Raw genomic sequence first — 23985 nt, 5'->3', positions numbered from 1 at the left:
TTAACCATTACAGCAAACTTTTCTCCTCATTAGGTTACTTTAAAATTTTTGATTTATTAATTAGAATAATCTCAAGGCAGTTTACATGGGGATCTTCCTTTGTTGTAGCCTCAGAACAACAGCCCTGTGAGGAAGGTAGAGTTGAGAGAGAATAACTGGCCCAAATTCGCCCAGCTAGATTTAATATCTCAGGCAGATTTGAACCCAGGGATTCATGGCCCTTCTCTAATACCATAACCAGTATACCAGTCTGGTTCTTGGAGCCATACTGGCCCACTCTTTCTGGGAGTTGCACCTAAATATTCGAAGAAATGGCATAGGAGACCTCCAGTTGTGTACCCCTGAGCTAGGAGAATTGATCACTGGAATAGCTGAGATTTTAGTTTGACCCCAAATATTATTCTTGTATTCTTAGAGGAAACATCCCACGTCTGTCTTAGTGCAAAGTTTGAAGTCTTTGAGACTCCCCCCCCCCAAAGTTTCCAATGACAACAGAAATGCTTTTATAGCATTTTTGTTCCTATTTCACTTCTTTGGGCTCCTCCTTGCTATAGCAAAGTTTCTATCAGAACTTATGACCCCATATTAATCATAAAGTTTGCTTGTTTTTATAAAACGATTGTTCAGTTTATCAAAAGACAAAACATGTTGTTGAAATTTATTGATGAGTAAGTGTGAGACCCAGTTTTAGGATTTTTATATTTATTCTTTATTTTCTGCTTTATTTTCTGCTATTCTCTATATTTGCCCAAACTGTTGTGAGAGCTCTGATAAAATTCACCACAAATATCCAAACCCCTCCAAGGGTTGCCTTCAAAGGAGGGAGCTGAATGGAACACAAAGAATGGCGTGGTGGGAGGGAGGCTGAGATTCACCAGAGCAGCCAGTAATAGAAGATTTATTTTCACTAGGCCTTCCTAACTACTGAATCAGTTGCTTCTCTAATGAGCAAATGATCCCACAACTTACATATGTGGGAACTTAACTTCCTTAACTTTTCAGCGGTGAAAATGAACTACAAATTTATTCACCTTTATGTTCATTTGATTGTGATTTTGTCTTAATTTAGTAATCCAAACAAAATTGTGGGCGAGTGTTTGAGAACTCCAGATCTTCCACTAAAACAATAGAAAAAGCAGCTTGGGACTAGAAGGAAATGTTGTGTTGTTTTGTTTTTTTTAAAACCAATCAATCAACCCCAACTATCTCAATGTTGAGACTGCAAAATCTCTGCAGCAAAGGAAGAATACAGCACTCTTTATTCCTGGCAGAATAAGGATACGGTAGAGGAAATGCCAGCAGTAGCTCAGCAGTATCTGGAAGGTTACAAGTTCCTTGTGGGGATCCTTAGCAGGGCATGAAACCTGTGACCCTCCAAATTCTGCTGAGCTTCTCAGCTTCACTCATTATTGGTCCTGCAAGGTCTGGATGTTGTGGTTGCAGTTCAACAACATTACGGAAAGGTCCAGCTCTCCTATGGCTGTATAAGCGTCAGGCAGATTGTAGGAAACTTTTATGATAGCTGAGATAAAGTCTGAATGGTAATAGCTGAAAAATCATACAATCGAATAATTAGGCAGTTTTCCAGCTTACAGCAATGTTCCTTTTCTACTGTTGTACAATTCCTATGCAAATTTTGCTATGATTCTTGTAAGCAACAACCTCACCAGGAACAAATAGCAACCCGATATTTTTAGGAACATCGTTGCTGCAGTTTCCTTCTAATCCCCTTAGAGTAGAGCTGGTGTTATTTATCTGGGCTTCCTTTACAGTCAGGAGGCTGGCACCCCTCCCCCAATGGTTCTCATCTAATTGCATTTGCCATGCACATACATACATAGAATTGAAGGCAGACAGGAGATTAGAGTCAGCGCTGCAACATGCTCCGTGCAAAAGTTCCACCTTTCCCACATTCAGGATGGTTTGGCTACCACCCAGATCTTTCAATCCCTTCCAATTAGCACAGCCAGGCATTCTTTCCCAGCCCCGAAAACACCAAGGCGTATTTTTAACTCGACACTTTCCCTCCGCTGAGCTTCTGGAACCCCGCTGAGCCTATGGAGTTCCAATCAGTGGGCTCCTTCTGATGCTGCCCTTCACAAGATTGCCCATGAAGTTAGAGGAGAAATCTCCTAATGAGCACAGAAAACCTTCCTGTCTGAAATGGCATATTTTGATTCATCAATGGCTTATTGATGGCTGGTTTAACATGCCAACCGAAGGCACATTAAACAGATTTCCAGGCAAAGTAGATCATCAATGGATAATCATTAATCTTGATACCTTCTTTTTTTAGCAAATGTTTTAGGTTAAGAGATTTTTAACCTTACTGTGCTTTGTTTCAAGGCATGCCTGTACCTCCTTTCTCTCTCTCTCTCTCTTCCCAGTAGTACAAATGTGAAATGCTGTGGAGGTCTTAACATTTCCCAAGTCACTCTGAGCACTTGGTCCTTCCCCCCCCCCCCCAACAAGCATTCAAGTTTGTAAATACTTTCCTAATATTATTCAAGCTGGAAATTAGTACTGATCTTTTTCATTTTATTTATTTTTATTTATTACCTGTACTTTAAAACCCTAAATTGAATTATCTCTGTGGTTCTCATTCATGCTGCATTGTAGCATTTAGATGATTAACGTTTTTGTTATTTATTTTTTTTCATTTTTAGTATCAGTATCTTGGAATTATTAAGCCAGTTATTTCTAACTTTGCCATCAGAAACCAAAAAAAGTTTTTCCTTTGTTATCTACATACATTTATTAACAACATGAAACTAAGTGATTTCAAATAAGAAATAAGAAGTGAAAAAGCATCTATTCTGATTCAAGAAACACCTCTTTAAAAAGGCTGATGTGGGGATTTCCTTTTATTAAAATCAGAGCAGAATACAGGGTAAAACTGTTGTCAGATTTGAAATTCTACCTAATTGATCTGAATAAATATCCAGTTCATTCAGTTGCATGCTGAATAAAAGTGACACCAAATTGTGAGATATTACTATCTGATATCAGTATAAGATGTTATCACAGCCTTATCCTGATGTTGGTTTTTTCAAGGGAGTGCAGGTAGGCCTCAATTTACAACCATTTCTTTAGTAACCATTTGAAATTACAATGGCACTGGAAAAAGTGACTTATGACCATTTTTCACAATTACGACCATTGCAGCATTCCCATGGTCATGTAATCAAAGTTTGGATGTTTTGCAACCGGCATATATTTATGATGGTTGCAGTGTCCCAGGGTCACGTAATCATCTTTTGTGACCTTCTGACAAGCAAAGTCAGTGGGGAAGCGAGATTCACTTAACAACCATGTTTCTAACTTAACAATTGCAGTTATACACTTAACCATTGTGGCAAAAAGGTCGTAAAATGGGACAAAACTCACTTAACTGTCTTGATTAGCAATGGAAATTTTTGGGCACAACTGTGGTTGTAATTTGAGAACTACCCGTATTCATCTGCTTCAGTGAATAACTGAATCTGAAGTTGAAGTTATGGCTCTCAAGAAGTTGCTTCTTCTTCAGAATTTGCCTTCTCTCTGTCTCTCTGTCTTTCTCTCTGTCTCTGCCTCCCTCACCTCCCTTCCTCTGTCATTCACTCATTCAGCCTTCTCTGCCGTTGTACCAGCCTTGTGGAATATTGTCCCCTCCAGAGGTGAAGCAGGTCCCTATTCTTCTGGCCCTCTGAAAAGGAGTTAAAAAGTGGCTCTGTGGCCTTGCATGGGGAGCCCAGAGGAGCACACAGCCATGGGGTCAGTCCTCCCTTCATCTTTTAACTAAATCATCTTTGCCTCCTTGTAAACTTTTAATTTTTATATACTGTTTTTATATTTTAACATTTTATTATATACTGCTCAGAGACCCTCTCTGAAGAAGATGAGTGGTTCAAAAATGTGAAATAGATAAATAAGATTATTAATAACCTTAAATATTTAATGAATTTACAGCTGATGGCAGAGAAGCAAAAGTTTTTTCCTCAGCTCATGAAAGGCAGAGAAGGATAATGTACTGAAGAAGTAAAGAGAAGTTTAATCCTATGGAAAGAGGCAATATGAAATTAAGATCAGATAATGAAAAATAAGAAAATGACACTCATAACAAATAACAAATAGTGAAAGTGATGGTTTTTCCAGTAGTAATATACAGCTATGAAAGATGAATATTAAGAAGAAAAAAAAGAGAGAGAACTGTATGTCCTTAAATTATGGATTTGGAGATGTTTACTAAAGGCAGCATGGACTGCAATAATTAATAATTATAATAATTAATAATTAATTAATTAATTAGTCAGTCCTGGTCCAATAAAGGTTGTCTACTCTTTTGAGACAATGAACAGCATACAGAAATTCACATACTTAGGGCAGGGATGTGAACCAACAGACTAGAAAAATATCCATGGAAAAAGTATAAATTTATTGATAAGCAAAGGTTAGCATAGTACATGCAACATTTATTCATAAAACCAGCAGAAGCTGACCCTGACTCACAGGTATTAAAGGAAGGGGAGTAATTGCCAGTAACTTCTTTGCTGAATGAGTGCTCCTTTGGGACTATCTCCTTCATCAAAAAGGATATGTGCTATTAAAATTTATAGTGCAAATGTCAGGATCCCTTAAGAGACTTCATCAAATAATCTAATAAACACCTTTACAGTACATCCTATAATTTGCATCTAGAGATGAGTCAAATTCTGTTCAGTATTGAACTCTGCCAAGCATGTTGGTATATAACTTTAGCTTTGCACAATCTTGGAAAACCCAAACCCAGTATGTCCCCAGAGACGTACAGTTTAATAAGAATAAAATTTTAATTTTATTCAGCTATCTGCTCAGGTTTTGAGAGAAGATATTTTTAACCTCTTGACAATAGGAGAAGACATCTGTATCTGGCAGAAGCTTTCCTTTGAAGGGTTTGTTTTGCTTTTTTAAAAAATGAACCCTATGGTTTTACTTCGTGAGCTGCTTTGGATTGTGCAGTCAGGAAAACAGTAGGACAGAAATTTCTCCCTGCATAAAAATAAGGTAATATTATTATTGCTGAAAGATATTCAAATCACAGCATTTTACGTAAAGTTTTATTTCTATTTTATAGTTCCAGAGCTAAACTTTGAGAATTATCACGACATAATTATTCAGAACATTTAGCCAGGAACAAAGTATTTAGTTTTTATACACTATTAAAATCCAAGCCGAATCCTTTGCTGTTCTAGTCCATTTATTGTAATTTTATTTCATTATTTTATTCAGCTAGGTTAATTTTTTTATATTCACTAATATAAAATATTACCTTTGCACACAAGCAGGTTATAAATAGCTTAAAAAAATAAAAAGAAATACCACCACATCAGTACCACCACATCAGTACTGATGTTTCAAATCAAGGTTTTGAGATTCTGGCTATCAAAATGAAGAACTTGGTGGCAGAAGTAAAGGGTTGTTTTGCTCTATCTGTGTCACCCATATGATTTATCTATAATGTCCCTGATGTGCCAAACCAATGTAATAGGTAATTATAATGGTAGCTAACACACACACACACAAGCAGCCATAGTAATCCCTCATTTCCCCACCGTAATCTAGAATAACACATTTCAGACATTGTGAGCAACAGTTAATGTGGAAATTTACAGAAGTGATCTAGTATATTACTATTATAGGAAGACAGTAATGTAATTCCTAACAAAATGTATTTTTAAACTCTCAGCTTTTCAACTGGCTTTGATCACTTTAGGGGTAAGATCAACAGTATTGTTTGCTTCCTTTGCTTTTTATTTATTTATTTTAGATAGTATTGCTTAGCTTTTTTAAGGTGTATATATTTTTTAAACTAGGGTAAAATGAAAAATATAAGTTTGGTTCTTAGGTGTACTTTTGCATTATTTAAACTCTCAATATAAATATTTAAAAATAATAAAATAAATCTAGTAAAACTAAAATAATTTAACCAATGAAAGATGGGGGAAATCACACATATTTTGGAGTGTTTATAATTTTTTTGTTTGTCTTTATAATAATTTAGTTCATTAATAACAGAGATATTACTGCTAGAAACCATTTTCTCTAGTATCATCACATTTTTGAACTCTGCTACCGAGAGGCCTTCATTTCCAATATATATATATATATATATTAATAAAAGAACAAAGCAGCAACAGTTGCTAAAAAACAAAATTACCATAGAAATCAAAAGTGGCCTTGTAAATCCGAGTTCAGACTGAAATAGACATCATATGTACATAGGACAAAAGACATTCAATACAAAAGTGTTTTGGTTCGGTATATTGTTCAAATCTCTTAATTTGTCATTCCATTATTAAAATAGAGGGCAGCAATTTTTAACTTTGTGTTTTAGCAGCAAGGGCTTATCTGCTCTGAAGTATGCAACCGAGTGGGCAAAATCTATTTGGCCTCTTTTCAGTTGAGCTATTTGAAGTCAGTGTCAGTTGAAGATGAAGATGAAGAGAAGATTTCATCACTTACTGTTTAGTTTTAGAATAAGGTATCTCTATAGGGCAGATATTTCAGAAACTTTGGAGATAAAAACAGAAATCACTTTATTCTAATAGATTTCCAGAGACATCTGCCAGCACCTGACATACAGAAACAGATGACCAGAACTACCAATATTTTTTTCTGGTGAGTTCTATTAATTTCACTTGAATTAACCTTCTTTATAAATTTGCATAGAAAAATAAATTTGGAAAAATAATTATACAGCAATATAAAATTTGATTGAAGTTTATTTATTAGGGCTGCGCAAAGTAATTGAAAGAGATGCTTCACAAATGCACAGGAGTGAACAAAGCACCTCTCTTCTAAGTGTTGAAGCTCTCACGTCCTTTGCAAGGCTCGTGCGGGTGCTTTGAAGTCTGTTTGCAGCTGTCTTCGTGTGCATGCCCAGCCCACACTTCTCCTAAGCCTGCCAGGAAAGTGAAGTAGTTGCGCAGCAAACACACATGGAAAAAGTCCTGTTTGGGTTTTGAAGCAGCCTTAAAAGTCTCACAAAGGGCACAGCTCCTTTTATCCTTTGAGAAGAGGTGCTTCGTTCAATCTAATGCATTTGGCAAAGCCTCTTTCAAATGCGTTGCTTATCCCTTTTACTTAGTCTCACCAGGTTTCATCAATATTGATGGTCTGCTAGTGGAATCAAAACTGCTGATGGAACTGAGTCTCTTTTCCCCCTGCAGATCCTGGGGGCCCCAAATATTTTCAAAAAGGGTGGATGACCCCTCTAAAGCAGAATCAAAGTCCACTCTGCGTGTTTTCTCCTGTAGCATCGCACACAGCCAACCAGATAGAGTGAGACATCTAGTTTACGTCAAGGCTATATGAGTTCATGTTAATTGGTTTGGAGATGTGCTCAGTTCTTGATAGTATTTGTTAGTAGAATTAACAATGAAAACTGCTGTGAGATTAAGTACGATTATCTAAAATCAAAAAGAGATAAAAAGATTGCTTTATCTTTATATTAAAATAATTACCAATTAAAATATCTAGCAAAACAGAATAATTTAGATATTCAGCATGACATTTGCAACCTTAATCCTGATTCCAACCCTGAAGACTCAAACTACAATTTCCAAAGAGCCCCAGTTTATGTGAGAGTTGTATTTCAAGGCATCTAGTGGCCAGAACAATCCCTTAATTGTTCAGTGCAGATTAATATATGGTTTAACATAGGAAAATGAATCATGAAATTTTAAACAATTAATTTGAAAGAGTGACTGTGTGAATTGATAACTGCCTTTTTGGTTGTGTTTAAAGGCAATACAGAGAAGATAAAGTGATTGAGGGATCTATTTGTAAGATGAAAATGTGGCTAGGAAAAAACGGCTAGATATACTAGATCATTTCACCGGATATCATAATGAAAAAAGCATAACTATGTACATAGTATCAATCTTGTATGTATTTCCTAAAACAATTAATTCATTAAAATATATATTAAAAATGCAGTAGACCTGAATAAAGGTAATGCAAGCAACTAAATGGCACAAATAGAGAAGCAACTCTAATAAACTATTATTCATAGTTAAGTAGTCAACCAATGGTCTTGGCTATGTGAATAACTTGTGAATTTATACAGTACGGTGAATTCCTATTTCCTATTAAATTGTAATAGTATTTATTATATTTTAGCAATACATCTTTCCTCTATATGAGAACACAGGACACCCCAAGATGATTCCTTTTCTTCAGAGAGGCTGGACATATAATGAAAAACAAGACAAGACAAACAAGCTCACCTCTCCTCCAGTCAACATCCCTTCCAGATTAAATCAGGAAAGAAAAAGAATTTCCGCAACTCCCAAGTACTTAGGATATTTTTAGAACACCTTCTCCAAGTAGAGGAGAGACACAGCCGTGCTCTATAGTATACATCAATCTATGACCACATATGGATGACAAGAATGAGCCCAAAGTGCAGATCATGACTTGCTGCTGTGATAAAAGCTGTTTCTGTTTGCTTTTGCATTCATGCGTTGCAGTAAATGCCACCAGGGATGTAGCAAAGGTAAGTATAACTTATTTTGTGTCAGTCAAAGATAATATAGGGTGAAAGTTACACTTACTTCTATGAAACTCCTATTACTTCTTCTAACGAGTTTGGTTAATTTACCCTTGCTTCTTAGGTACATGAAAGCAATAATGTTCAAGATGCAACATTACGGGTATTGTTTTTCTTGTTCTTTTTTAAACACATACAATATATGTAAATGAATTAAATGAATTTTTAGGGAAGGCGCCCCCATGGCGTAGCTGTGTGTCAAATACATAGCTTTTATTGTTTTGATTATCATCTGAGTTACATGTTATTTCTAAAACAATGGGACCACAATTACTCCTAAAAAATCCTCACTATTTAGCCAATTCCAGTTCAGTAATGGTAACAGTTAAATTCCGGTCAGAATTGGGGCCCTTTTCCAAGAACAGCAGAGGAAGAGATGAGGAGCAGACAAAAGAAAAAATGTAGAAAAGATAGCAAAAGAATATTCAGAAAACATTCTGAGAGTAACCTACAATAATCCTGGAAAAACTATCTAGGGTGGATTCCTTGCTCCCCCCTCGCCTCCCCCCCCCCAGTCATAGGAAAATCCATTTTTTTAAACAGAGCATTTCCAAAGACATCCCTAGTGTATTTCAGTTTTGGAACATGTAACAGCAGTTAATAAGGAAGTGGGTCTCACACGATATAAAACAAATGCTTTTATTTTAATGGAATGAATACTAGTGCTGTGGAGATGTGTTAAACACCTGCAACATGTTTGTGATGGGAAATTTAGATGAAATTCAGAAACCTAATTCTTAACTGAGAACTTTAATACAATTCAAATAATGTTATTTTTCTACATTTCTACATTTTTCTAAAACGTGGAAAAATGCTTTCTGCCATTCATTAAAACAAAGTTGTGAACAAATTAGAATCATTTGCTTGATTTCTCCTCTGTGCCAGGTACAAATCTCAGAGCAGAATCTGAGTGACCTGCTCCCTTGGGCACCAGCGTTATACTAAGCACAAATGACTGTGTCTTTTAAATGGTTGATAGATCTAACATTAATAAATACCTATTGGCCAAACCTGAAGCAATTTATGTAATTATGCATGTAATGTATTTCCACCAAGTACACAAAGAAGGTTTTAATAATGCCACTTAGGATGTAGATTTAACTTATACCACTATTTAGTTTCTCTTCCTTAATAGGATACTAAAAAGGAATTTTATGACAACATTATCAGTAGCATTTTGTGATAATTATAATAACAATAATAATACCGAGATATTTTTCAGTAATAATGGTGTTATTAATGAGATTTTTATGAAAGACAGACTTCTTTGGTATAATTATGAAAATTGATCTTTTGCATTTTAGTTATTCACTGAAATCAGATAAGTGGCTTAACTACATGTATTATTTCTAATAAATATTCAGAAGAATGCATTTAAACAAGGCTCTTCATTCTATTCTTGCTCATATTCCTTGCATTTAAATAAAAGTGTAATTGCTCTGCTTTTTTTTTAACTGCTAGTTTGGATTAGCTGTCTAACCTGTACAGTGTAGCTGTTTGCTGTTTGCATTTTTAATAGCTTTATTACCATTTGGTGAAGCCTTAATTTCTGACTCCCTTGAAGAGTCCTGCCGTTAAGTCAGCTCTACAATTTAACCAGCAATAATCTGTCAAGATAAGATAAAGACCTAAACCAGATGAAATGCAGTATTTTTGTGTAGCGTCCTGTCATTGTTAAGTAAAGATCAGAGTATGTCAAAATGGAACACTTAAAAGTTTAATAAATTTTGCAGCATAATTTTACAGTTTACCTTTGAAATCACTGGTATGAGAATACAATCATTTGTTCGCTATTGGAATACATATATATATATATTTATATATATATATATATATAATCCTTCAACACATCCAAATTTTGAGTGACACATTGATAAAAAAAATATCCAAAATCAAATTTTAGAGCATACTTAAGGGTTTCTACTCATAAAAGAGACTCCTCCTTTCTTGATTTGAATAAGTAGCTGTAAATACATAAGGCATTGAAGAACCTGGGCCAGTTAATATACACTTTTAGGGAAGGTGCTAAATAAGCAGACCAACAGAAAGACGATAAACATATATACAATGTAAATCTTCCTTTTCCATCAAAGAAGAATGATGGGACAGGTGACAATACTGAATGTTGTCCTCTGTACACATATAACATATTACAGAGAGAATTACATGGGGCTAAGCACAGATCACCTGAGAACTGTTCCACCTGCATATTCCTTGGCTCTTAGGGGCCATTGCAAACAACCTACTCGTGGGCAATGAAATATTTTTAAAAACATAGGATTTACTCTGTTTTTACTTAATGCGGCTTATAAACTAGCTCAGTTGGATTTGTAGCCTAAAAGATAGGATATAAATAATGACAGAATGATAAAGGTGAGGATTATAAGAATATGGAAGAGAAGAATTATCAAGAGGGAAAAGAACTGAACATCTCCAATTTGCCATTAAGAAGTTTTATTCCTTATCCAGAAGTATTACTTGATTATTGAAAATGCAAGACTGAAGCTCCATGGTGCAAGGTATATACATAAGAATACTGCTGGTATTACTTATCACGGGCTATTGGTAACTTTCCACACATTGCTGCTATGCTTCAGTGTTCCTCAATGATAGGTTATCAGTTAGAACCTATGATGAAATCCTGTGCACCATCATGTTATACTGCAAACAGCAGGGGTCTGTCCATTGTGCAAATGAAATAGATTACAAAATCTGCATTATTTGCATAACGATGTCAGGAAGCTTGTGATATCATTTGGCCTCTTTTGACCTGCAAAAGCTCATGATACCCCCTCTTTTCTTCCTTTCAAACAACTTTGTGCCAGTCTCTTACTGATGTTTGCCCTCCCTGCAACCACAACCATTTGTTCCTTAAGGTCTCCCTATGTCAGCCCAAGTTCCAAATCATAGATGTTTCTAAAATCATGATTTAGTAACGAACAATAATATTCAAAAGGTTACAATTTTCAGCTACTTACTGTGTTAACTATAGGATATGAATTGGTTTTAATACCTTCACTTAACAGCACTTTCTTAATATGTTTATGCTGTCTTACTATAGAAGCACTTGAATTTTTGAAATGACTTTTTAGAGGCTAATGACAATACTAACGTTTGGTTTTTTAAAAAAAATGCTTTGTCATTGCATCTTTTGTCTGATTCTAAAGACTTTCAGGAGAACTGTTTTTTCCCATCTCTATATCTCCAAGTAAATATCTTTCAGGACTGGAGTTGTTATATAAGTTTCTGGGTGGGTGCATATGTATATCTATATATTTACAAACATAGACATAAATATATCAGGCTATCGTAAGCCTTCTTGCTTAGACAAGCAAAAGACCAAATGCCTAGATCAATAGCAGAGTCATTCCCTACCTATGACAGAAGCAATGTAAAAATATGTGTGGTAGGATATACTTATAGAGTGATCTTTCTTAACAAGGGCTGGTGGAACAAATAAGAAGAATTAACAAGGGTTTCCACATCATTAACAATGGTACATTGGTCATAAGCCAAAATCTGACAATAACTCACATCTGAAAAAAGTTTCTTTCAGTGTGCCTTCCTGCCATAATTATTGCAGGTTCAGAGGGGAACCAGATCTGTAGTGATGTAAAACTCAGCACAATGAACTTGACAGACAGCCAGATTTCTGTTTTCAGTCAGTTTAGGGTTACTATAATCTCATTATTATGCTTGAAAGACGACAAGTAATAGAATCTCAGGTAGCTGTTCTGCCTTTACTCAGCCGCATCTTCTCTTTTATGCGGATTTCCCTTGATTACCTGAACTAGTGAAGCTCAGTTTTCAACCACTTATCTCCCAGAAATAATCATCTGATCAGCCTGTAAGGTTCTCACTGCACTCAGTGGTTTTAATGGGTCAAGCGTTAAATTAACCCTTTAACCATACCCTTGTAGAATACAAAACTTATTAAGAAGCCATTTACTTCCCAGTCATTGTGAATTTCACAAAAGAGAAGGAGCTTGTGAGTCAGCTCTGCTCCTTCTCTTCTCAAGGATTCCACCACCGTTTTTAAACAAAATTATTATAGCAAACAATTCTGGAAAAGAAAAAGCAGCTTAAAAATTGCCTGGCTTTGAGAAGCCCATTTAACTTGCTAGGATAAGAATAAAGTTTTTAAAAGCGGTACATTTCTATTGCTATACACAATAGTATAGTGCACATATATTTTAATGAAGAAGCAGTGCATTATTCATCTCTTCTTTTAGAAGAATGCACATTTGTTTTAAACGTTTACATAAATGAGGCTGCTGTAGTTCCTGATAATTCTTTTGAAAAATACATGTGAAAATCGATGACTTTTTCATAACTGATAGAAATTGCGCTTACCATGACATTCTAGAACCCAACATGATGCAGCCTTTCTCAGCCCCATAACCTGAAGATGCACTGGGCCTTAACTCCTGGCCAGCCAAAACTTTATTGGGAAAATATGCAGGAGACACATGGTATGAGCACTTGAGTTTGATTCAGTGATGTGTTTCAAATTTTTTTACTACCGGTTCTATGGGCGTGGCATGGCTTGGTGGGCGTGCCTTGGTGGGCATGACAGGGGAAGGTTACTGCAAAATCCCCATTTCTTCCCGATCAGCTGGGACTCAGGAGGCAGAGAATAGATGGGGGCGGGGCCAGTCAGAATTTTTACTACCGGTTCTCCAAACTACTCAAAATTTCTGCTACCGGTTCTCCAGAACTTGTCAGAACCTGCTGAAACCCACCTCTGGCTTGATTGAAGAGACAGCACTCCTCGGATAACTAGGATTTTAAAATGCTAAAATATTTACAGTAAACGTTTTTTTAAAATGCCTTTAAAAATAGTAACCTGATATTATCTTTAAACATTATTAAATCTTAAACACCTTTCCATTCTTAGCATAATGGCAGTTTAAGGGAAACATGTTTTCCTCTTCCTCTGTAAATGAAAACTGTCATATAATCAACTTTAAACTGCAAACAACATCCGTAATCCTATAGGAATGGTGTATTTGGGCCTAACAGATTACATGTGGGTGTTTTTTTGTATGTATTTAGAAGCATTTGGAGACCAAAAGTGATATTGTAGCTACTGTAATTAAAGCAGATTAAAATAAAAATACAGACTTTTAACAAAGTCTTTTGAATTGCTGTAAATTGGACAGCTTTATAAACTTGATTTGTAAATAAATGAATAAATGCACTAAACCAAGGTTGGGCAATTAATTTTCCCAAGGGGTCACAGGAGAAACTGGGACAGTTTTGGAGGGCTGCCACTCTGCTGACCTACCAATGCCACCCCACCCCCACCAACATTTCCCTGACCCCCATTGCTGACTCCTGGCCCTGGTAATGATGCCCCACCCCTGGTGATGCTCTGTCCCCCTGCTGATGATGCCCACTGCCACAGGCCAAACTGGAACAGCCTACGGGCCGGGTGTGGCCTGTAGACTGTACAGTGGCCAGGTCTGTACTAAATTATTAGTTCATGTAGCTCAAAATTGACACTTCAGCAGACACTTTCCAACACTTTGGAAAGCAGATTGTTCCCCAATTTGTTTAGAGCAGAATTTGAACATGGGTCTTTTGTAGTGAAAACATGTGCTGTATCAGTGTGTCATGGCTTCAGAGTCCAGAGTTATTCTGGAGTCAGGCAGTATTAAAACTGAATTAAACAACAATAATGATGCCAGATAGCATTAATCAGTAGCCATTCTTTGAGAAAAAGGTGATATGACTGGAATGCAAATTAAATTTTAGGCTGAGCTGATAATTTGTTTTTATGCCAGTGCTGGACAATCCCATGATCATGAAATAAGAGTATATAACATAAATTGAAAAAATAATTGTAGTGACAAGCAAACTTAAATAATAAGTCAATATTTACTTATCTAAACAGAGAAAGAGATTGACCATCGACTGACTACAAAGATCAGTGAGAGCAGAAGAGATGTCTGACTTCCTACAATGTCCCCATTGATTGTGATTATGAGAAACTGGCAGGGAACATTGATAATCACAATTACTTGACGTTGGGGATGCTGCAACGGCCACAACTTTGCAAATAAAACTGGTCTGAACATTGTGGAAATGCAACTTCTATAGAAGTAATGGATCCTCAATATTGGTACACATTCTTTAAGTACATTCATGCAAAAATTGTTGTGGTGTAATGCACCATTTGGGCTAACCTGAAAGTACAAACTGACAAACAGATAAATGCAATGAGAGTTTTAGTAGAATATAGATATGTAAATAGATGAGCAATTAGATTCCAAAGTTATATCATCAAATGTTTTTTTGTTTTTTGTTTTTTTGCTTTAATTTATATGCCGCCCTTCTCCGGAGACTCAGGGCGGCTTACAATGCGTTAAGCAATAGCCTTCATACTTTTGTATATTTTATACAAAGTCAGCTTATAGTTTTGTATGTGGAATTGCTTCACGTTCATCATATAATCCACTTCATATTTTATGGACCACAGTCCTAAGGTATACAGGACAAGTTCAGATAGTCCTATAAACTAAATCAAGATAGGGATAGAGGAACAACTGTAAAACTGAGAGTCACATTCATTCTTGTGTGTTATACTAAAGGTTGTAGCTAACAAAGGGTCCACACTGGTAAAGAATTGGATGAGCCATAAGGGAGAGTAGCAGATCCATAAGGAAAGCAGGATATAACTCAGTGGTGGGTTGCCCCCGGTTCGCAAGAACCAGTAGTAAAACCAGCGGGAGGCGCCGCCCACCACCCCGGATGTCGTCATCAGCAATTCCATTGCGAACCAATGGTAAAGGTAAGTAGAACCCAACCCTGGTATACCTTAATATTTATTGCACTCAGTATATACATAGTATAAATAGAATAAACATTTTCTTCCAGCAATACCCAGACAGTCCAAATAACTTTAGCAAATAGGTTAAATTTTGCAGGGGTTGATTGTAACAGCTTTGCATAGTTTGTGTGCTAAGATAAAGCTAAGAAATGTGGGGCTTCAACTGCATGGTTGTGGTTACAACCTTTATTTTTGTGTGATCCCCTCTCCCCATCCTCATGGACACTCTGAATGGATTCTTTCACTCTGAACTTCTCTGGTCATTAGAATGCCTTTAAAACAAAGTTTGGCCATTATGTGAAAATTTCATTATAGAAACATTTAATTTAAAGTTTATTGTCAGATACTATTTTATCAATATAGCAACATTTATAACATTAATGAACAATATCTATGTTATTTTATGGGTAGCATAAAATATAACTTGAAACCTAGACTTTATGGCTTTTCTTGATATGCATAAAATACCGGTAGTTATGTTTTCCAAAAGAAAATTCATTTGGCTTAACATTCTATTTTCTTAATTCTTAAAAAACAATGTCAAACTATACAAATACATGCTAATTCCTGAAAACATTTTATAATACAGTCCAAAACAGAAATGATTAGTTTGTTAGCATTCATAAGAAACTATGAAAACATGCATAAATCTGTATCTCCGCTAATCTAGACATTTGTACTTGCAATCTTACTTTTAAAAGACTCTTAGTGAAGCACATATATTACAACGGATGCAATTGATGCCAAGTACCTTCATATCATTTTGCTTGATAGTGCTACAATTTTTTTTTATAACAATCATGTTCAGTTGCTCAAATTGCAAGAAATTACAAGATTGATAATTACATGATTTCAGCATTCACATGAATGCTGGCAATCACATGAAGTTTGGGCCTAAAGCATTCAAATTCATGAGACTTCAACCATGACACTATGACCAATGTCATAGGCATACTGTATTAATTTTACTACCTGCATTTTAAGACTGCTCCCTTATGCCCTATTAAAAATTCTATAGCACAAGTAATTAAAACTAATACATTCTCAAATTTGGTAATCTAGAAAGCTTTCCAACATGTGGCTTTTAAAATGTCATCTATCAATTTTTATGATTTTATGATTTTATAAGAAAGTACTCTGGCTCTTATCCAGGCTGCCTGTGACATTTATTTGAAGAACCACAATAAATCAGACTATAAGAGGAGATGCAAATGATCCCTTGAGTTTAACACATAAATTGTGAAGCTACACTGTGCTTCTTTCTTTACTTGAATAAGATACTGATGTGTAAAATCTACCCCAAGAGAACTTCAAATAGTGGTGTAAGGTTGTGAACAACAGCAGGATCAGGACAAAATTACTATTTTGTCTATGGAAACAAGCAAATGAAATATGAGACAATTTTCTATAGTATCACTGCATAATAATTTATATTCATCAACCATCCCCAAACTAAAATCTTCCAGATCTGTTGGGGCCAGAATTCTAGCCTATCCTGCTGGATAATAAGAGCAGCAATAAGAGAGTACATACTTATATTATATAATTCAAAAATGGGAAATTTCTCATAAATAGTATGCTTTGATACATAGTATATTGCAACTTCTACAATAAACTGTCAAAGTTAGGGTCTAGATGTTGCATTGAGGCCATCTGGGATAGGCCAGGATTACATTGGACATTTTATGACATTGCCACACAAATGGGTGAAGTTCAGCAGGTTCTGACAGGTTCTGGAGAACCTGTAGCAGAAATTTTGAGTAGTTCATAGAATCGGCAAATACCACCTCTGGCTGGCCCCAGAGTGGGGTGGGAATGGAGATTTTGCAATAGCCTTCCCCCAGGAGTGGGAAGGGAATGGGGATTTTACAGTATCCTTCCCCTGGAGTGGGGTGGAAATAGAGATTTTGTAGTATCCTTCCCCTGCCACGCCCACCAAGCCACGCCATGCCCATCAAGCCACGCCCACAGAACCGGTAGTAAAAAAAATTGAATTCCACCACTGCAAACAAATGATAAGAATACTGTAATTGGTAATACTGGTGCAATGATACTGTAACATGGTACTCATTCCACCCATTTGCCCTGGAATGGTATACAACTATTTTCCTCCATGGCAGGAAAATAGTCTTTCTTTTGAATATTTTCAATTATTATTTGCACAAACTCAGCTGGCCTTCCCAAGCTGGCAGAGCTTGCCTTATCTTAGATTGTTTCCCTGCATGATTTAATCTTTAAAAATTCCTCAGGAAAGAGTGAACTTGTTTTGTGATTGCTTTCCTATCTACTTTTAAGTCCCATTACCCTTACAAATTTTGATTCTGACTTTCCTATAGGTAGCCAGGTTGACTCTTGGCCAGATACTTTCTAATAATGGTATTTTACCAACAAATAAATATTCTTTACCTAATTGTTATGTTATTGTTTTATGAAATGAGGTCACTTCATTACTTCTGCATGCATGTTGCAAAATGAGGCTAAATTTTGATCTGTTGGCCAATCTGAACCGTATTTAACCATGTTCAATATACTGAACCATGTCCAATATCCATACTGAACCAGAATGGAAAGAGACATGTAAATAGCAGAAGGGAAAATCAGGAGAAAATGTTGAACATTTCATTCTCCCCTCCAGCTAAATCTTTTCTTTCTTCCAGCTAGAACATGGTTGTCCAATTTTTGGCTTGCCTGGGTTGTATTGTGGAATTGTCTTGGGTTGTAGGACCTCTATAGTAGCTGTCCAGGGCCACAGGCAGTTATGAGTGAGAAATTTCATAACTCCCATCGTAACCAGGATAAATGCCCTATAAAGCAGTTAGATTGGGCAATCTTCCTTCTACTGCTCAGCATTCTATGAACTGCTGGACTTTATGTCCCTAGTCTGTTTAAATTTTGCCAAAAATTGGGACTGCTTCTGCTCTTCTGCTCTAGGAGCAATGCTGGACAAAAAGCAGAAATGTAGCCTTGTTTTTCTTTATTCACATACTTAATGACAGAATCAGATTTATCTTTCTCTGATTTCAGTAATAATTTCAATAATTTCAGCAAAGGGGAAAATGTAACACACATTTCCTACCCAACAAGACATGGGCTTCTGGAACAAGCCACCATGACATTGTAGTTTTTTATGACATTGCCATTCAATGATAAGAATATTGTAATTGACAACAGTTGTGCAATGATACGTATAACATAGTTGACACCACTCACCCCAACTCCCTATCTGTCCAGTGGATGTATATAGCTCTGTTACACGCAGTGAAAGTCCTGTACTTAGAATTGATGATTGCACCACCCCCTTGTCTCAGGAATCCCAGGAGTAGAGATTTCTGGGGTATAAAAACAGGGCATGATTACTTTCCATTGATGATACTTAGCAGAAACTCAGGAGGATTCAATGTGCAACATGTTTGAGCCACGTGCTTTGAACAAATTGGGCAAATTGAAAAATAATTATTTTATTTAATGATTTAATTTAGTCCATTTATATACTGTGCAGGAAGTATATAGTATAGTCAGTAATACAGTCAGTAATAGCCACAGAATGACATTAAAATGATAGCATGCATGACTATGGTATGTATATCCTGCTGCCTGATGCAAGTACATAATTTCCAGGAGCATAACTCAATTTTTTAATTTAATTTTTTGAATTGCCTCTTTAGTCAAAATAGTTCCTAGAGGAAAGGTAAAATTAATAGCAAAATATTCCGGATAACCAGTGATAAGATGTTTTATGAACTGACCAGGGGAGTCTATATGGGGATGTCTAAAGTCGAAGTGGCAGCTTTGATTCTACATGACTGTGATTGCCATCTTGCCTTTTTTATTCTTTCTTTTGTGGAATACCTTCAGATTTAATTCATAAGGAAAAAGAAATAGAAGGGAGAAGATAAAAGACAAGGTCTGGCATATATACCTAAAAAGTTACAAGACGAACATATTTTATAGCTTCTATTCTTCAGTGTTGCTATATAATCCTGTAAGTGCTCTTTCTGTTTACCTGAGTCAAAGGTTTATAATTGTATTGATAGAGGAAACATTAGTATAACTAACCTTGATCCTTTGCTCCATTCATTGAAGTAAACCATCCTTTTTCATACTTCCATGTAACTTTCAAAAAACTTTGATTTACAAAAGCAACTCTTAAAACAGCTGCACTTTTTCCCAAGCTAGTGCAGAAATCTGTAGAAGATGGGTTGTTTCAATAAATGAGGTTCTTTGCTGTGTCCAAAGCACCTCTTTCAAAAACTTTTGAGGCATGCATAGTTCTAAAATTGCCACTGACAGGGAAGTATAAAATGGACACAGATTAAACTAAAGGCAGGATGTCCCAGATATCCCACTTTCTGAAAAGATAAATCTAGTCAGATGGAGATGAGTTGGAGGTTACTGATGAATATACATGTGCCTCTCAACCTCTGCTATATCAAACTAGGAATTCTATAAGCACAATATATTGCGCCTGTCACTTGTGTTCATATAACTCATCATAGATGCTTATTGGATGATATATTCTGGTAGGTGAGGAAAACTCCTGTGCTACATCTGGAGTTATCTGGGATAAGTGCTCCATAATAGGTAGGGCTGTGCAGAGCTTCAGATATAGTCCTATTAGGAGACTTCATAATGCACAGGAGCCTAAATGTAGCACCTATCTGCAACTTTTTAAAGCAGCTACATTTCTTTCCAAGATTGCCCAGCTGCCTTCCATAATTGCCATGGATTCCTGGATCAAAACATAGCTGCTTTAAAGAATTTCAGACCAGGGCTACATATTTGCCACTATACTTTCTGAAGTATCCTTTGGGAACAAAATGCAAAGGCCTGCACACCTCTACTGCACAATCTCACTATAAGGGCTGATGTAACTTTTCCCCTTCAGCCACCCCAATCTTGAAATGGAACCAAAAAGCATAAGAAGAGGACTTTCTTTTTAGTAAATTGTTCTGGTGACCCTTTCTTAAAAACTTAGAAGTGCAGGTATGTATATCAGTAGCCCTAGCCCTCAAGATATTGTCCCATCTCAGTGTTTTTCAAAGTTGATAATGTTAAGCTTGCTGATTGGGGAATTCTTAAAGTTACCAAATTTGAAAAACACTGTCCTAGCTTCTCCATTCAGAATGACCACAAGTGAAGGATGCTGGGAGTTCATTAATATGACCACAGTTTTCTCATTGTAGTTACTCAAATGCACTTAAGATTTCCTTACAAATGATTATGATTTGTTGCACAGTCAGCCAGATGTTCAGACTGGATTTAGCATTTTTGTCTACTTACACTTCCAAGGACCGGGGATATAGGCAGATCTGGATGTTTGATGCTGTTACAGATATGATCACAGGTTGTAAGTTGTTCCGAGTAAAGTTGCCTTTTGCAATTGACTGATGTTGAATTTGTCAATGCTGATGGTGTTCAAGCAGTGCTCCAGTTGTTTTGGGATTGCATCCAAGGCACCTATTACTATTGGTACATTATCATTATTTTAGCTCCTCTTTATTACTTTATAATAACTCAAGGCAATGAATATACATAATACTCTTTCCTCCTCCTATTTTCATCATCACAACAACCCTATGAAGTGGATTGGACTGAGTGGCCCAAAATCTCCCAGCTGGCTTTCATGCCTAAAGCAGAATTAGAACTCCTGGTCTTCTGGTGTCTAAGCCAGCACCTTAACCACTAGGTGAAACTGGCTCTTTTATCACTTGGAAAATGATATAAAATGTTCAGTATTTCAACTGATTTGAGGAGCCTAATACCTTTCCTTTTAATATTCTTTTAATTGTGTCAAAAATATAATTTTATTTTTTGTCAGCTAAAGAAGACCACTACTTCTTTTCCTGTTCGTTTGATGGAACTTGTTCAATTTTCTCCCAATTAAATAAGGTCCATCAGAGAAAGATATTCTGAACATGACTTGTGACATTCAGTAGCCAACCGGTATCTCCTGAAATTTCCTATGGATCTTCACTGGCTTTACAAGTCTAGGATATGAAGTGCCTCCAAAAAGATTGTAGGGCTCTATGGCTGGGTCAGCGACCTTTCACCTTTAAAACTTAGGTTGCCATGGCAGCTAAAATCAGCCTCATTAACTGGATAAACTAGTGACAAATATAAGCTGTTGTCCTACAGCTAATTAATCTTCTGAATTGTCGACACAATCCATTTTATACCCACATATATAGGACACCAGGCAGGCAGTACTTTCTTAAAGCGAGAGTTGGTTGCCAAGCCCTACACGATAGGTAGTTTGGCTCTGATTTTATTTTTTAAAATAAGAGTAAACATTGATTTGCATTGCTCAGACTTCTAGTAAGGAATGTCCTTCTGCAAGTCTCTCAGCATGGTAATTACACAGATGGGATGGAAAGGGTGGGTGGGTGGAGTGTATGTATTTTTGTGTAGCGTTTGTTTTGTTTCAAAGGATAAATAATAATGAGATGAATCCTCTTTTTGTCTGAAGAATTTCATTTCCTTGCTGGGAGGACCAAAATGAAAGATTTATGGATGCTTGTTTCTCATAGGGAAGAAGGAAAGCGATCTGTTTCCAGGAGTTATATTTTCAGGCACTTTACTGAGGCACCCCAACCCCCCTTGGTTCCTGACTGTAAAATAAGAAAACTATTACCCAGCTGGGGTAACAATAGGCTCCCACAGTGCTTTTCTGCTCAGACCGCAGCTGCCAGTGAAAGTGGAAACTACAACAGCAGGATAACATTCTTTTCTTACAGCCTGTTTCTATGGACAAGGAGCCCTCCCACTGACTTGGTGTATTTTCTATGCAAAACTGCAGAAGAAGTGACATTTTAAAAGTTTTGACCTTTGTTTTGTGTGTGTGTGTTTTTTAAAAAGGGGGTTCTAGGGGTTGCTTTTTTTTTTTTCCATGAACCAACCTATACATTTTGAAACCTGAGTGGTTTTTTTTTTTTAAGAATGGCAATAGCCATTATAGTAATAATCAAATGTTTCAAAATTTAAAAATTTTATACTGAATCAACATACACTTCACCTTTATCGAGAAAATAGTTGCGGTGTAATGTGTGGGAGCAATCTGGAGTTTGTGGCAGAAAAGCAGGGATCATCAGAGGGCCTTGGATATAAGCATTGCTTTTATTATTTATCTTTAAGGTAACCATAGTACAAAGCAAAACTTCAAAGTTTGTCACTTATAAATATTTTTTAAGAAACGTTAAGTAAACTGATTAGCTACTCAAGGTACGAATCAACCCTCTATATTATTCCCTGTTGTTTCCCCCATTTCTGTGTTGAAAGCCCAGCCTGGATGTCCCAATTTATATAGTATAAATTAAACACTCCATCCATACAAAGCATTTTGCATATATAATCATAGACTATTTTGCGATATTCTTTTACACAATTTAAATTCCAAATACTGGATTTTTTAAATGGCATACCTTTCAGTAACATTTGCTAGAAATGTTCAGGCAAATGCTTCTCTTGTGTTATTTGTTTCTACTCTGGAAAGACCACTAGTCTGCATGACAGAACAAAAAACAGTTTTATAGAAAAAAGAAAGCTGGGAGGATGGATAGTCAGATGTGGCAGTACATCCTCTCTTTACATAGATGTGTCTTTTAACAGACAGCTAGGCTATAGATTGTAAAAAGTTAGTACCTCAAGCATGATACAAAGAGACGGAGTGGTTCAATTCCATATGCAGGAACCATGTGAAGTGTAATTTGTATAATCATATCACAGCTATACTCGTTGCAGCACAACCTTGATATCAATCTCTGCCATTGCCCTAGTCTTGCAACCTAATGCCAATCACAGTTGTATTGCCGGCAGCTCTTATCATTACTGAAGGCCACATACTTCTATTGAGCCAAGCTTATTTGCAAGCCACAAATGTGGTCTTGAGCAAAACAGGCATGCGGCCAGCCTCTCAGAAAATTTACCCATCTGTCACCTGAAGACTGATCTCATAGGCAATGGCATCAATATGAATCTACAGAAGAGCCATCTGATGTCACAAGCAGCAGAATTTAGGAGTCTAGTTGAGGCAGAAAAGAATGTCTGAGAATTTAGCATGACATTCAACACGGTGACTGAAGCTGCAGAGAAAGGAGACCACGTAGGGCAATTCCAGCTGGCAACCAAACTGCTGATCTCTCGTGTGTTTCCTACCTGTTCCCAAAGCCAACTTTGAAAATGCCAGTCTATGTGGCAGTGGAGATGGGTAGGTGGTTTGTCCATATTGATCACCTCCCTGGTTCTTATCCTTCACATTCATGCCAGGAAGGTAAGTCTTGAAAGTCTTCCTTTTGTGGGCCACTCTACCAAAGTCCACATTTTCCTTTCAGAATTTGTTCCCTTCTGACTAGTCCCTGACTTTTTCTTTTCTTTTCCTTTCCTACGTTTGCCTTCCCACTCTGTTTCCAAGTTTTATCTTTTGGTACTAACACATAACTTTTCTTTTGTTCTTTCCACTGTTGATGTAATGCTACACTACTCAAGGCATCTGGTATAGTGTTATTTTATTCTTATACTGTGCTGAAGGCCATATAAATTTTGTAGTAAGGAAGAACGATAGTTCAGCTTCATAGAAGCAAAGCAGCGT

At 36.4% G+C, this 23985-nt stretch overlaps 1 protein-coding gene across 8 annotated transcripts in view; it reads left to right on the top strand.

The window, feature by feature from the left end:
• Positions 1 to 9938, top strand: part of SOX1 (SRY-box transcription factor 1) — a 486872-nt gene extending 476934 nt beyond the window's left edge. For 6 of the 8 annotated variants that reach the window (XR_015734546.1, XR_015734545.1, XR_015734548.1 and 3 more), the window contains 3 exons: positions 3609 to 3753; positions 6567 to 6636; positions 8140 to 9938. The gene's annotated coding sequence lies outside the window, so the exon portion shown is untranslated. The remainder of the gene's footprint in view (positions 1 to 3608; positions 3754 to 6566; positions 6637 to 8139) is intronic. The other 2 variants (XM_087895431.1, XM_087895434.1) reach the window with 2 other exon arrangements.
• Positions 9939 to 23985: the final 14047 nt, after the last annotated feature.

Source organism: Pantherophis guttatus, chromosome 5 (genome assembly GCF_059756535.1).
Source record: "Pantherophis guttatus breed Tessera chromosome 5, ASM5975653v1, whole genome shotgun sequence".
Taxonomy (NCBI): Eukaryota; Metazoa; Chordata; class Lepidosauria; order Squamata; family Colubridae; genus Pantherophis; species Pantherophis guttatus.
This window is presented reverse-complemented; position numbering and strand designations above follow the sequence as displayed.